This window comes from Myodes glareolus, chromosome X (assembly GCF_982192425.1).
Source record: "Myodes glareolus chromosome X, mMyoGla1.1, whole genome shotgun sequence".
Lineage (NCBI taxonomy): Eukaryota > Metazoa > Chordata > Mammalia > Rodentia > Cricetidae > Myodes > Myodes glareolus.
This window is the reverse complement of record NC_142053.1, coordinates 144008900-144023567: the sequence shown is the minus strand read 5'-3', so window position 1 is coordinate 144023567 and position 14668 is coordinate 144008900.

The window sequence follows — 14668 nt, the reverse complement described above, 5'->3', positions numbered from 1 at the left end:
GAGATGCAGGGCTGGTTCAACATACGCAAATCTATCAATGTAATCCATCATATAAATAAACTGAAAGAAAAAAACCATATGATCATCTCACTAGATGCTGAAAAAGCATTTGACAAAATTCAACACCCATTTATGATAAAGGTGTTGGAGAGACTGGGGATACAAGGATCATACCTAAATATAATAAAAGCAATATACAGCAAGCCGTCAGCTAACATCAAATTGAATGGAGAGAAACTCAAAGCCTTTCCACTAAAATCAGGAACACGACAAGGCTGTCCACTCTCTCCATACCTCTTCAATATAGTGCTTGAAGTTCTAGCAATAGCAATAAGACAACATAAGGAGATCAAGGGGATTCCTATTGGAAAAGATGAAGCTAAACTTTCGTTATTTGCTGACGATATGATAGTTTACATAAGTGACCCCAAAAACTCTACCAAAGAACTCCTACAGCTGATAAACACCTTTAGTAATGTGGCAGGGTACAAGATCAACTCCAAAAAATCAGTGGCCCTCCTATACACAAAGGATAAAGAAGCAGAGAGGGAAATCAGAGAAACATCACCTTTCATGATAGCCACAAATAGCATAGCATATCTTGGGGTTACTCTAACCAAGGAAGTGAAAGACCTATTTGACAAGAACTTTAAGTCTTTGAAATAAGAAATTGAGGAGGATACCAGAAAATGGAAAGACCTCCCCTGCTCTTGGATTGGGAGAATCAACATAGTAAAAATGGCAATTCTACCAAAAGCAATCTATAGATTCAATGCAATCCCCATCAAAATCCCATCAAACTTCTTCACAGACCTGGAGAGAACAATAATCAAGTTTATATGGCAAAACAAAAAATCCAGGATAGCCAAAACAATCTTATACAATAAAAGAACTTCTGGAGGCATTACCATCCCTGACATCAAACTCTATTATAGAGCTACAGTATTGAAAACAGCTTGGTATTGGCATAAGAACAGAGAAGTCGACCTTTGGAATCGAATAGAAGATCCAGATATTAACCCACAAACTTATGAACACCTAATTTTCGACAAGGGAGCTAAAGGTATACAATGGAAGAAGGAAATCATCTTTAACAAATGGTGCTGGCATAACTGGATGTCAACCTGTAAAAAAATGAAAGTAGATCCATTTCTATCACCATGCACAAAAATCACGTCCAAATGGATTAAAGACATCAACATTAATCCGTCCACTTTGAACCTGATAGAAGAGAAAGTGGGAAGTAGTCTACAAGATATAGGCACAGGAGGCCTCTTCCTAAGTAGGACCCCAGTAGCACAGACAATAAGAGAAACAATGAATAAATGGGATCTACTGAAACTGAGAAGCTTCTGTAAAGCAAAGGACACTGTCAGTAGGACTAAAAGGCTGCCTTCTGACTGGGAGAAGATCTTCACCAACCCCTCATCAGACAAAGGTCTGATCTCCAAAATATACAAAGAACTCAAGAAACTAGACACTAAAACTCTAATTAACCCAATTAAAAAATGGGGTACTGAACTTAACAGAGAATTCACAACAGATGAACTTCAAAAGGCCAGAAGACACTTAAGGTCATGCTCAACCTCCTTAGTGATCAGGGAAATGCAAATCAAAACCACTTTGAGATACCATCTTACACCTGTCAGAATAGCTAAAGTCAAAAACACCAATGATAGCCTATGCTGGAGAGGATGTGGGGTGAGGGGAACACTCATCCATTGTTGGTGGGAATGGAAACTCGTGCAGCCACTGTGGAAATCAGTGTGGCGGTTTCTCAGGAAACTGGGAGTCAGCATCCCTCAGGACCCAGCAATTCCACTCTTGGGAATATACCCTAGAGATTCCCTAACATTCTACAAAAGCATTTGTTCTACTATGTTCATAGCAGCACTATTTGTAATAGCCAGAACCTGGAAACAACCTAGGTGCCCCTCAATAGAAGAATGGTTAAAAAAGGTGTGGAACATATACACATTAGAGTTTTACTCAGCGGTAAAAAACAATGACATCTTGAATTTTGCATGCAAATGGATGGAAATAGAAAACACTTTACTGAGTGAGGTAAGCCAGACCCAAAAAGAGGAACACGGTATGTATTTATTCATAAGTGGATTCTAACCATAATTAAAGATCTTTGAGCCAATTATTCGTGATCCTAGACAAGCTAAATACGAAGATGAACCTGATGAAGATTATTTAGCTATCCACCATGAGGTAGGAAATAGACAAGAGTCCCAGGTAACCTCGGGTGCCTGGGGGGGGGTTGGGAGGGTTGATGGAAGGGGAGAGGGTTAGAGAGAAGGGAGTAGGGGAGGAATGGGGAAAGCTTGGTGGCCTGGTATGGGGGGGGAGGGAGGAAGGATGAATATGGGATCAGGGAAGAATATATTTCAACTAAGGGAGTCATTTTAGGGTTTACAGGAGACTTGATTATATATGGGATCCCAGGTCCAAGGAGAGATCCCCCAGATTGTTCTCTGGACAGAGGAGAGGGTGCCTGAACCGGCCCTGGCCCATAACCATACTGATGTATATTTTGCTTATCACCATAGATCCTTCATCTGGCGAAGGACGGCGATACAGACGGAGACCCACATTGGAGCACCGGACTGAGTCTCCCAAGGTCCAAATGAGGAGCAGAAGGAGGAAGAACATGAAAAAGGAAATCAGGACTGCGAGGGATGCTATCACCCACTGATACAAGGGAACGGATCTAATGAGAGTTTACCAAGGCCAGTTGGACTGGGACTGAACGAGGACGTGATCTAACCAGATTCTCGGAATTTGGCCGGATTCTTTGAATGTGGCTGGCCCGAAGTCTTTCTGAAAAGCCATTGACTCTGACACTGGGACTTGTTTCCTCTGCATATACTGGATTTTGGGGATCCAGTCTGTTTGGATACTCACCTTCCTGGACCTGGAGGGAGGGGGGAGGAACTTGAACTTCCCACAGAGCAGGAAACCCTGACTGCCCTAAGGGACGAAGAGGGAGGAGGAGAGGGAGTGGGGGGAGTGGGAGGGTGTTGGGAAGAGGGGCAGTAATGGAAACTTTTATAATTTAATAAAATTTACTTTAAAAAAAAAGACTGGGACAGGATTTGGGAGAGCTCTGCAGGGAGGAGCCTCCTCTGCCTGGTGACCAGAAAGTCGAGGGGGGCGGGGAAAGTCTGAATTCCTCCTAGTCAAAGCCCTCGGGCCAGTAGCAAACTCACCCCTCCTTCAATGGATGACTGCTAGAAGATCACTGTCTCTTGTTGGCCAGGAGTGAGGCTGAGCTGAGACAGAGCTTACCTGTCCTCAGGCAGGCTCTCAAAGCAAAGGAACTGCCCTTGCCGGCCTGAGCCCACTTACCAGGCCCAGCGTGCAAGGGAGCAGCTCTGGGGAGATCTTGTGGCCCCAGAGGGGAGGGGGGAAGAGAGGAAGGTGTACCTGGATATAGGCTGGGATAGGATTCGGGAGAGTTCCGCAGGGAGGACCCGCCTCTGCCTGGTGACCAGAAAGTCGAGGGGGGCAGGGAAAGTCTGAATTCCTCCTAGCCAAAGCCCTTGGGACAGGAGCAAACTCACCCCTCCTCCAATGAATGTCTGCTAGAAGATCACTGTCTCTTGCTGGCCAGGAGTGTGGCTGAGCTGAGACAGAGCTTACCTGTCCTCAGGCAGGCTCTCAAAGCAAAGGAACTGCCCCTGCCGGCCTGAGCCCACTTCTGGGAATTTCTCATTTTATCTTTAAGAATTTCAAACATTCTCTTGAAGTTATTTTTTTAGGTCATTTTCTTCTGGTTCATCCATATTTGGTTGTTCAGGTCTTGCTGTTGTAGGGTCTTTAGGTTTTACAGGTGTTGTGTTGCTCTTTGTGGTATATCATGTGATCTTACCTTTTCTACTCATCTTTTCCTCTAATAGGTGTGGTTGGGATTATCTGAGATTCTGTTGAACAATCTAGGTGCCAATGAATCCAAAGCTCAGATGGTTGTTCTTCATGGTACAGTCAGTGTCCCAGTTCTAGTTACCCCGTTGGTAACTCCTGTTCCTGGAGATAGCTTAGCACTCCTGAGCTTTGCTCTGCTCCCTTGGAGTTTGCTGTCTCGGGCCTACTTTGGCCTAGGTTGCCAGCTTTGCCCTGTTTCTGTAAATCCTGATCTGGATCCCCTCTTTCAGAAGTCCCTGGCTGACAGAGGTCCTGGCTCAGGCCTAGTTCCTGGGAGGTCCTAGACTCTCGCCCAGACCCACTGGGGTGTTGGCTTATGTCTACTCCCTTGAATGTCCCAGATTCATGTCTGTACCCTCAGCAGTCTCTGGCTCTGGCTCACTTGCTCAGTGGTTATTCCCCTGTACCTGTTCCAGTGGAGATCGCTGATGTTAGATCTGGTCGCTGGCTCAATCCTGATCTGCCAGTGTCCTGGGACTGGATTTGCTCCTGGCTTCTACTCCTGGTGGGGCTTGTTTTCTGTCTTAGGTAGCTGGTTCAGTCCCACTCCAGTTCCGGTGGAGATCGCAGACTCTGTGTCAGGTTGTTGGCTCAATCCTGGTCTGCCAGTATCCCAGGACTGGGTTGGCTCCCAGGACTGGATTTGCTCCTGGCTTCTGCTCCCAGTGGAGCTTGTTTCCCACCTGAAAAGAAACCTCTGTGTCTTAATCCCGGCACTTACCGCCAGCCTCGGCATCCAAGCGGCAATGGCATGGCATAACACTGCTTGGGTGTTCAAAAACCTGAGACTAGATAGCCCAGGGACCTAGTTAAAACCAAATAATACTGCTCAAAAACAAAAACAAAGCAAAACCCCCACAAAATAAACAAATAAAACCAAAAAATGTAGTAATAAAATAACTCCTAATGATACGACATTCTACTCTTCTCATAGACCAGAGCCTTGTTCAGCCATCATCAGAGAAACTTCCTCCAGCAGAAGATGCCAACATATACAGATGCTCACAACTAGATATTACACTGAGAGCCATAGATCTTAGACTTCTCAGCCCTAAATGGGAGGTCTTTATCAACTCTCTCCTCTTAGAGCTCAGGGAACCTCGTGGAGGAGGAGCAGAAAGAATACAAGAGTCAGAGGGGATGGAGGACACCAGGAGAACAAGGCCTTCTGAATCCTCATGAGCAAAGCTTATATGAACTCAGAGACTGAAGCAGTATGCACAGGGCCTGCATGGGTCTGCACCAGGTCCTAGGCATATATATATATATTATACCTTCTAGTTTAGTGTTTTATAGGATTCCTGAATTGGTAGAGTGGTCCTCAGATTTTGTGGGTTTTTTTGGGGGGGCTCTTTTCTTTCTGTTTGTTTTGTTGTAGTTTCTTAAAATATGAATGAATGTAAACCTAGCCACTAGGGTAAAGGTTAACAACTGAACTGTCACACCTGCTGGGAGAGGGAAAATCAGTTTCTCCAATGGAGTGACACTGGGTATATCATCAGCCTCACATTCAGGAGGAGTCCAACCTATAATTCTACAGGGTGTTGTGTGTGTGTGTGTGTGTGTGTGTGTCTGTGTGTGTGTGTGTCTGTGTGTGTGTTTTATCTGTTATAGTTTGGTGGTTTTCTTTGTTTTATTTTTGTTCTGTTTAGGTGTTATTTTATTTTGTTTTCTTAATGAGGGGCTTTGTTGTATTGAATTTTTGTTATTTTGAGAAAAAAATTGAGTTTGTAGGGATGAGGAAAGAATCTGGGAGGAGTTGGAAGAGGAGAAGGAAGTAGGGTAAAAGGCTGAGCTCGATTCCAGATTTGAAAACCCAGTAATCCCTGGGTTCAAAAACCCATCTCCCTAGCAGGGCAGTGGTCATGCACACCTTTAATCCCAGCACTTGGGAAGCAGAGGCAGGAGGATCTCTGAGTTTGAAGCCAGCCTGGTCTATAGAGTGAGTTCAGGACAGCCAGGAGTACACAGAGAAACCCTGTCTCTGAAAACCAAAAGATAAAGAAAGCAGCCCAACTCCTTGAACTCAAATCCCTGGGATCTCCCCAAACTCGGAACTTGAAATTCTACCAATCTCTACCCTGGAAATCTTCACCCTGGAAAACTCATTCCCCAAGAAATTCTATTTAAGCCTGTCTGTTCAGTTTTGCTTCTTACTTACTACTTCTCGCCCTAGCAGAGGCAGCCACCCTCTTGTGTACCTCCCAATAAATCTCTTGTGTGAGTTTTGTTGTACGGTGTGACATTGTGGTATTCCTTGGCTCCTGAATGGCAGGATGCCTTTCCCCTCAGAGCTACAACACTTTCTATTCAGAGTTGTAACATTTACAAAGAATATGATCAAAATATATTTAAATTTAAAAATTGTTGTAAGTAATAAGATAAAAAAGAGAATTTGTTGCTGTTTCAGAAGATCTGAGACCTATATGACAGTTTACAAACATTCCTAACTCCAGTTCCATGCGGTCTGATGCCCTCTTCTGATCTCTTAGGGCATCAGGCACACAAATGATGCACATACATAGATGAAAGTAAAATAGTTACACATATAAAATAAAATAAACCTAAAATAATAAAATCACAAACAGACTCTTGGTTAACTGATGGTCTTTGTGTCTGGTCCTTTTTCCAGGGCTAGAATTTTGTTTGGTTCAAACCTATACAGGTCTAGTGTGTGCTGCTGCAGTCTCTGGGAAAGGATTGGAGACTCAACAAGACTTTGTGTTCTCAGCACAAAGGATATTTATTTGCCCCAGAGGAACAAAGGACAATGAATAAGAGACAAAGACAGGAAAGGAAACAGTTGTGGAAGAAGGGAAAAGGAGCAAGGGAGGGAGGCAAGAGATATTTGCCCAGAGGGATAGGGAGGAGACAGATGTGACCCATAGATAAATGGCAGTTTATAAAGGGAAAAGGAGAAACCCCATGTTAGGATGAGTTGGTTTGTTTTGATTGGGCATGTTAATAAAGGTAGCCAAAAGAGGGTATTTTAGTTAAGGTTTTATTGCTGTGAAGAGACAATAGCTTTGTGTGGGGCCTGGGATGGAAGAAGGATCTTCAATAGGTCCAAGCTGCTGTGCAAGTTGCTCTACCATTTGAACCATATGATCCAGCAGACTTGATGGGACTTGAGGTGTCAGTGACAGATAAGGATGCTGTTTGGAGCCATTGGCAGGGCCTCTATAAGTGAAATCACAGAAGAGTCCTTTGGGATTTCGGACCAAGGCCCTACCATCTTCTGCAGACAACTATTTTCCCTTTGAGAGACAGCTCTTGACATGCTATTGGGCCTTAGTGGAAACTGAATGCTCGATAATGGGCCACCAAGTTACCATGCAACCTGAACTGCCCATCACAAGTTGAGTGTGATCAGACTCACCAAGTCACAAAGTAGGATGTACACAGCAGAAAGCTTTTATCAAATGGAAGTGGTGTATATGAGATCAGGCCTGAGCAGGTCCTGAAGGCACTAGCAAGTTATATAAAGAAGTTTCCCAAGTGATTCCATCTGCTGCCAAACATGCACCTCATGGGGTGTGCCCTATGATTGGTTGACTGAGGAAAAAAGTAGGGCCCAGTTTACTGATGGCTCTACATGATATGCAGTCACTATCCAGAAGTGAACGGCTGGAACATTCCCACCCCCTTCTTGGACAACCCTGAAAGAAACTGGCAAAGGGAAATCTTCACAGAGGGCCTAACTTCAGGCAGTACACAGGGTCATACAGTTTGTTTGGAAAGAGAGATGACCAGATGTGTAATTGTTCACTTCTTTTTTTATTTTTATTTTTTTAAAAAAGAAAACAAAGTATCTTTTTTTCATTATTCATACCAATCCAAGTTTCCACTCCCTCCTCTCGTCCCATTCCCTTCACTTACCCCCCAACCCCACACCCCATCCACTTCTCAGAGAGAGTAAGGCACATTGCTTTGGGGAAGGTCCAACGCCCTCCCTACTATATCTAGGCTAAGCAAGGTATCCATCCAAAGAGAATAAGTTCCCAAAAAGCCAGTACAAGCAGTAGGGATAAGTTCTGGTGCCATTGCCAGTGGTCCCATCAGTCTGCCCCACATTCAGAGGGACTAGTTTGGTCTTATGCTGTTCCTTTCCAGTACAGCTGGAGCTGGTGAGCTCCCATTAGCTCAGGTAAACTGTTTCAGTGGGTGAACCTATCATGGTCTTGACCACTTTGCTCATATTCCACTCCTCCCACTCTTTAACTGGACCTTGAGAGCTCAGCCCAGTGTTCCAGTGTGGGTCTCTGCCTCTGTTTCATCAGTTGATGAATAAAGGTTCTGTGGTGATATTTAAGTTTTTCATCAGTCTGACTACAGGGCAAGGCCAGTTTGGGCCCCCTCTCCTCTATTGCTTAGGATCTTAGCTGGGGTCATCCTTGTGGATTCCTGGGAATTTCTCTAGTGCCAGGTTTCTTGCTAGCCCCATAATCAAGCTATCTTGATTATGATATCCCTCAATCAAGATATCTCTTTTCTTGCTCTCATTTTTGTCCTTCCTCCATCTTGTCTATCCCTCAAGTTCTCCTTACCCCTCCCTTCTCCTCTCCTCTTCCCCTTCTACTCTCCCTTCTCCCTTCATCCCTATGTTCCCAATTTTGTCAGGTGATCTTGTCTATTTCGACTTTCCAGATGGATTTATGTTTTTCTTAGGGTTCAAACACCTTGTTACTTAGCTTCTCTAGGCTCAATGTCCTTTGTTTATAGCTAGTAAAACCTATGCGTAACTACATACCATATTAATCTTTTTGGGTCTGGGTTACTTTGCTCAGGATGATGTTTTCTAGTTCCATCCATTTGCATGCAAAATTCAAGATGTCATTGTTTTTACCCACTGAGTAGTACTCTAATGTGTAAATGTGCCACATTTTCTTTATCCATTCTTAAGTTGATGCTCCCCTTCTTTTGCAAAAAGAAATTTCCTTGATGAGAAGTGAAGACAGCTTATCTGTGGCTGTATGGGAAAATATTTAGAATATAGTTAGGGACTGGCTTGATTTAGTAATTGTTGCTGTAGGTCCTCCTAGTCTAAGAGCCATGACTTCACTGGCCCTGGCTAGGTTTCCAGTATTGATTTCCTCTTGTTGAGTGGGTCCAATTAGAGAACTGTTGCCTACTGCCCAGGTGGACAGGCCACTACTGCAACCTTAGGGCTATTGTGTGATATTGGTGGTTGTTGTGGGTCATAGGCATCATAGCTGGGTAGTACTGTTAGTTGCTTCCCTCCTTTGGAAGCTCGCATGGCACCTACTGGTACCCTGAAAGCTACTTCCCAGGGAGGAGGCACCCAGGTCAATTCCACCTCAGCAGGCTCTAGGCTCTTGCTTATGAAGGACATATCACCAGCAATAGGGACTTACCTATTAGGGAGAGTACTGAGCAATATTCTATAATGTTTGGTGTTGTTAGGACAACCCAGCTAACAAGTCATGTCTGGTGTTGGGGTTTTTGTCAGGCGATCCTTGATTCTTAGAGGGAACATTGTCAGTCCAGATGAAAATTCTGACAGATATAAGATAAAATCTCAAAGTTGTTTAGATTTGCATGTCTCTAATTGCTAGGGATGGTGAGCTATTTCTTAGCCATTTTTTCTTCTTTTGAGAACTCTCTATTCAGTACTTAGGCTCAGTTTTTTTAAATAGATTATTTGTTTTTTGACTCTTTTTTGAATTCTTTGTTTATTCTGGATACTAAACCTCTGTTAGATGTATAGATGGCAAAGATTGTTTTGCATTCTGCGGGCTTCCTCTTCATCTGATTGTTTCTTTAGCAGTGCGTTGGGAAATATTATTTTCAGGTCTGTGACTTTTGTTTACAATGCTTTCTCATTACAGATGTTTGTGAGCCACCATGTGGGTTGTTGGGAATTGAACTCAGGACCTCCAGGAGAGCAGTCAGTGCTCTTAACCTCTAAGTCATCTCTCCAGCCCCGGGACTTGATTCTTGAGTTGAAACTGGGAATTAGTATCTGAAGAGGGAACACAACCTTGGTTGTTGGAGGAGGACTTGGAGGACTTATTCTCTTAAGGCAGAGATCCTGACTTGATTTCTGGTGGGAGATGTGAAGACTGAGTCTTTGCACTGAGAGGCTAGAACTCATTCTCTCAAGCAAACAGACTCAGTAGAATCAATAGGGGAGGAAGCCTATGGGGAAGAACAAAAGTGGAGTGTTGAAATCTGGCACAGGGAAGGTAGGACTGTGAGCCAGGTGGAGTCAGCTGTTACTGTCTAATTTGAGGACCCCAGACTCAGTGTCTGGTAGGTGAAGGTCCATAACTCTAAACTTTAGCATCTGAAAAGTCTGAAATTTCATGAACAAGTTGTCCTGTTTCATGGAATTAAGTGGAAGCATGAGACCCCAATCAGAAACAAAAGGACTTTAGGGACTGGAGAGAGAGCTCAGTGAGTAATAGTGCAGATGACCTGGGGTTGATTCTCAGCACCATGCCAGGTGACTCATAACCAACTATAGCTCTAGCTCCAGGGTCGAAAATTATACTATCAAGTAGAGAAATAGCCAAATAAGATGTTATAGTTGTGCTTTTCTTTGTTTCTTTCTGAGTTAGAAGAAATAATTGACAGAATCATGGAAGGGCCTGGGCTTGGAGAGATGCCTCAGTCAATAATGTGTCACCAAACACGAAGACTTGAATTTGGATCCCCTAGTACCCATGTTAAATGGTGTGTGGCAGTACATCTTGTCTTGTTAACTCCTGTGTCGGGAAGGCAGAGGCTGTCAGGACCTTGGTGCTCAGTGACAAGCAGCCTAGTGAATTGATGAGCTCCAGGTTCAGTGAGAGACCCCGTCTCAAAGAATAAAGTGGAGAGAGATCAAGGACGACAGTTGATGGCTTAACCTCAGTCCTCCACATATACTTTTACATGCATATGTAAACACACACACACACACACACACACACACACACACACAGAGAGAGAGAGAGAGAGAGAGAGAGAGAGAGAGAGAGAGAGAGAGAGAGAGACAGAGGAGAGAGAGAGAGAGGAACCTCCTAAAAGATCTAATGAACATTTACAGAACATTCTGCCCCAAACAGAACACACATTTTTCCCAAATCCATATCAGTCAGTGAGATAATCTATAGCCTGACTCATAAATCCAACTTCAATGAATTTCATAGAAAGTATGTTGTCTATAGAATGAAACCTAAAATCATTGCCAAAAACCGTAACAGAAAACTTTCTGAGCATTTGGAAATTAAACAACATACTCTAGAACTAGCAAGGTGACTCAGCTGTGCTTTCCAGTAAGCTGGAAAAGAACCTGAGTTTAATCCCTGGGACCCAAATGCTGGAGAAAGAAAGCCAGCTTTGGAAACTCGTGCTCTAAGCTCCACAAGTGCGCTCTGACATATGCATATGTGCGCGCACACACAGTCAACTAATAAAAATGGAATATAAATTCTTAAATGGGCTGGGTAGATGGCTCTGTGTTTAAGTGCACTGGGTAGACTTCCAGAGGACTCGGAGCCAATCCCTAGCACCCACATTTCATTCACAACCGTTGGTAACTTGAATTCCAGGGAATGTGACATTCTCTTCTGGCTTCTGCAGGCCTCAGGCATTTAATTATAGACATACATGAAAGGAAAAAACTCATAAAATAACTATAAAAATCTAATGTATTTGATAAAAAGAAAATCTAGAAAATTAAAAATATTTAGAATCGAACTAAAATGAAAACTCGAATGGAACTTGGTAACAGGCCTATAGTCCTAGCTACTGAAGATGCCGAAATAGGAGGAAACCTTGAGCTATGATAATTTAAGCCAGTCTGGGCAAGATAGCTAGACCCAATTTTTTTTGATTATGGTTGAATTTCCATTTTTAATTGATTTTTATTGAGCTCAACATTTTTCTCTGATTCCCTCCCTGCCTCTCCCCTCCCCCTCAACCGTCTCCCAAGGTCCCCATGCTCCCAATTTACTCAGGAGATCTTGTCTTTTTCTACTTCCAATGTAGATTAGATCTATGTATGTCTCTCTTAGGGTCCCTATTGTTGTCTAAGTTCTTTGTAGGCTGTTTCTTTGCTTTATGTTTAAAAACCACTTATGAGTTAGTACATGTGATAATTGTCTTTCTGTGTCTGGGTTGCCTTACTCAAAACCATGTTTTCTAGCTCCATCCATTTTCCTGCAAGATTCAAGATGTCATTATTTTTTTCTTCTGTGTAGTACTCCATTGTGTAAATGTACCACATTTTCCTTATCCATTCTTTGGTCAAGGGGCACTTAGGTTGTTTCCAGGTTCTGGCTATGACAAACAAAGCTGCTATGAACATAGTTGAGCAGATGTACTTGTGGCACGATTGAGTATCCTTTGGATATACACCCAAAAGTGGAATTACTTGGTTTTGAGAAAGGTTGTTTCCTAATTTTCTGAGAAATCGCCACACTGGCATCCAAAGGGGTTGTACCAGCTTGCATTCCCACCAGCAATGCAGGCAGGAGTGTTCCCTTTCCCCCACAACCTCTCCAGCATAAGTTATCATCAGTGTTTTTGATCTTGGCCATCCTTGCAGGTGTAAGATGGAATCTCAGAGTTGTTCTGGATTTGCATTTCTCTGATGACTAAGGATGTTGAACATTTCCTTAAGTGTCTTTCAGCCATTTTAGATTCCTCTGTTGAGAGTTCTCTGTTTAGTACTCCAATTTTTATTGGATAACTTGTTCTTTTGATGACCAATTGCTTGAGTTCTTTGTATATTTTGGAGATCAGACCTCTGTCGGATGTGGGGTTGGTGAAGATCTTTCCCATTCTGTAGGCTGTCGTTTTGCTTTGTTGACCGTGTCCTTTGCTTTACTGAAGCCTTTCAGTTTCAGGAGGTCTTATTTATTAATTGTTTCTCTCAGTGTCTGTGCTGCTGGGGTTATATTTAGGAAGTGGCTAGACCCTAACTCAAAACAACTCTGGATTCAAATCGTTTCACTGGTTAACTTTGACACATATTTAAAATTAAGCAATAATAATTATATACAAACTTTTCCAGATATATGCAAGATCTATGTTTTCAAATCTATGAAACACTAGTGAAAGACAGTGAATAGTGAGCCATGCTATGTTCTGAAATCAATGCTAAAAACCAAAACTCTCTGAGCACTGAAAAGCATAAAGAGACTGGGATATTAAGTCTTTATTGTCAACTTGACAGAACTTAAAATAACCTAAGAAATATGCCTCTGGGAGTGGGTATGAAGGCGTTTTTCACTGAAGGTGAAAAACCCACCATGAATGTAGGGGGAACCATTTCATGGTCTGGGGCCTTGGACTGAACACAAAGGAGAAATAGAGGAAAGCACCAGAATTCTTCATCTTCAGGTTCCAGAAAGCAGATGCAATATGCCTCACACTATGGCTTCCCCAGTGAGTTTCCCTCCCACCATGTTTTCCCCCGCTCTGAGGAACTGTACTTGCGAACTCTGAGCAGAAGGAAATGCTAAGTTGTTTCTTGTAAGGTATTTTGTCACAGCAACAAAAAGTTCCTAATGCAAGAGCCAATTCTCTCAACTTATTCAACAACTTTTAAAGAAATTCCAATTCACATTGGAGCACATTTATTCAAGGTGATTTAAGAATTTATAAATGGACTAGTGTGCATTTCAGTGCTAGAGCACATGTTTAACATGTGTCTAAATTTGATCCCCAGAATCCAAATATGAGTAAAATTAAATATTATTGAAGGTCAAACTAACGCAACTAAAACAATTTTGAAGTTGAAAGTTGGTAGTGGTGCCTCATATCTGTAATCCCATTACTTTTGAGGCTGAGACAGAAGGACTATCATGAGTTCAAGGCCTGTTTGAGTGACAGTGATATTTTGTTTAAAAAAAGAAACAAAACAAAGCAAACTTAAACAAAATAGAATAAATTTGGAGAAATCACACTATCTAGTAGTGTCTGTATATGTGTGCGTGCATATATAAGTGTGTGTGTGGTATGTGTGTGTGTTACTAGGGACTGAACCCAGAGCCTTATACATGGTGAACAAGCCTTTAACCGCTGAGCTATAACCCCAGTCTGGTACTACCCAATTTCAAGGTCAATTTAAAGGGACAGAAAGAAGATCAGTGATCTGAGGATGGGGTTAAAGTATGCTGAAGGGCAGAAAGAAAAGATGACAGTGGGACACAAGTAAACTTTTGGGGGTAGTGAACAGATTAATTACTTTTTATGTGGTTGATATGAATATATATGACATATGTATATGAATATATGATAATTTTATACACTTTAAATATGATCAGGCTCAACAATATTACTTTAAAAAAATTCTTTCTTTTAGGCAGTGGTGGCGCACTCCTTTAATCCTAGCATTTGGGAGGCAGAGACAGGCAGTTTTGTGAGTTCGAGGCCAGCCTGATCTACAAGAGCAGTCCAAGGCTACAGAGAAACCCTCTGTCGACCCGCCCCCCCACCCAGGAAGTCCTACAGCCAGTAGTTACCTGCCCACTGGGGCGTGGCCTCTTATACTATATATGCTGATATAGAGCATGTGTCTGGCCTCTTTTCTGGCTGCGGGATCCGGTTTCTGATCTCTGCTCCAGCAGAGGATTCTGATTTGTGAGTCTACCCCTAAATAAATAACCGTCTATCTCTCAGTTCTGAGCTAGTGTGGGATTTCTTTTAAGTGTCCTTCTTGACCCCCCTCACCCCCGCCACAAAAAACTCTTTCCAAACTCGGCATGGTGGCACACATACATCTCTA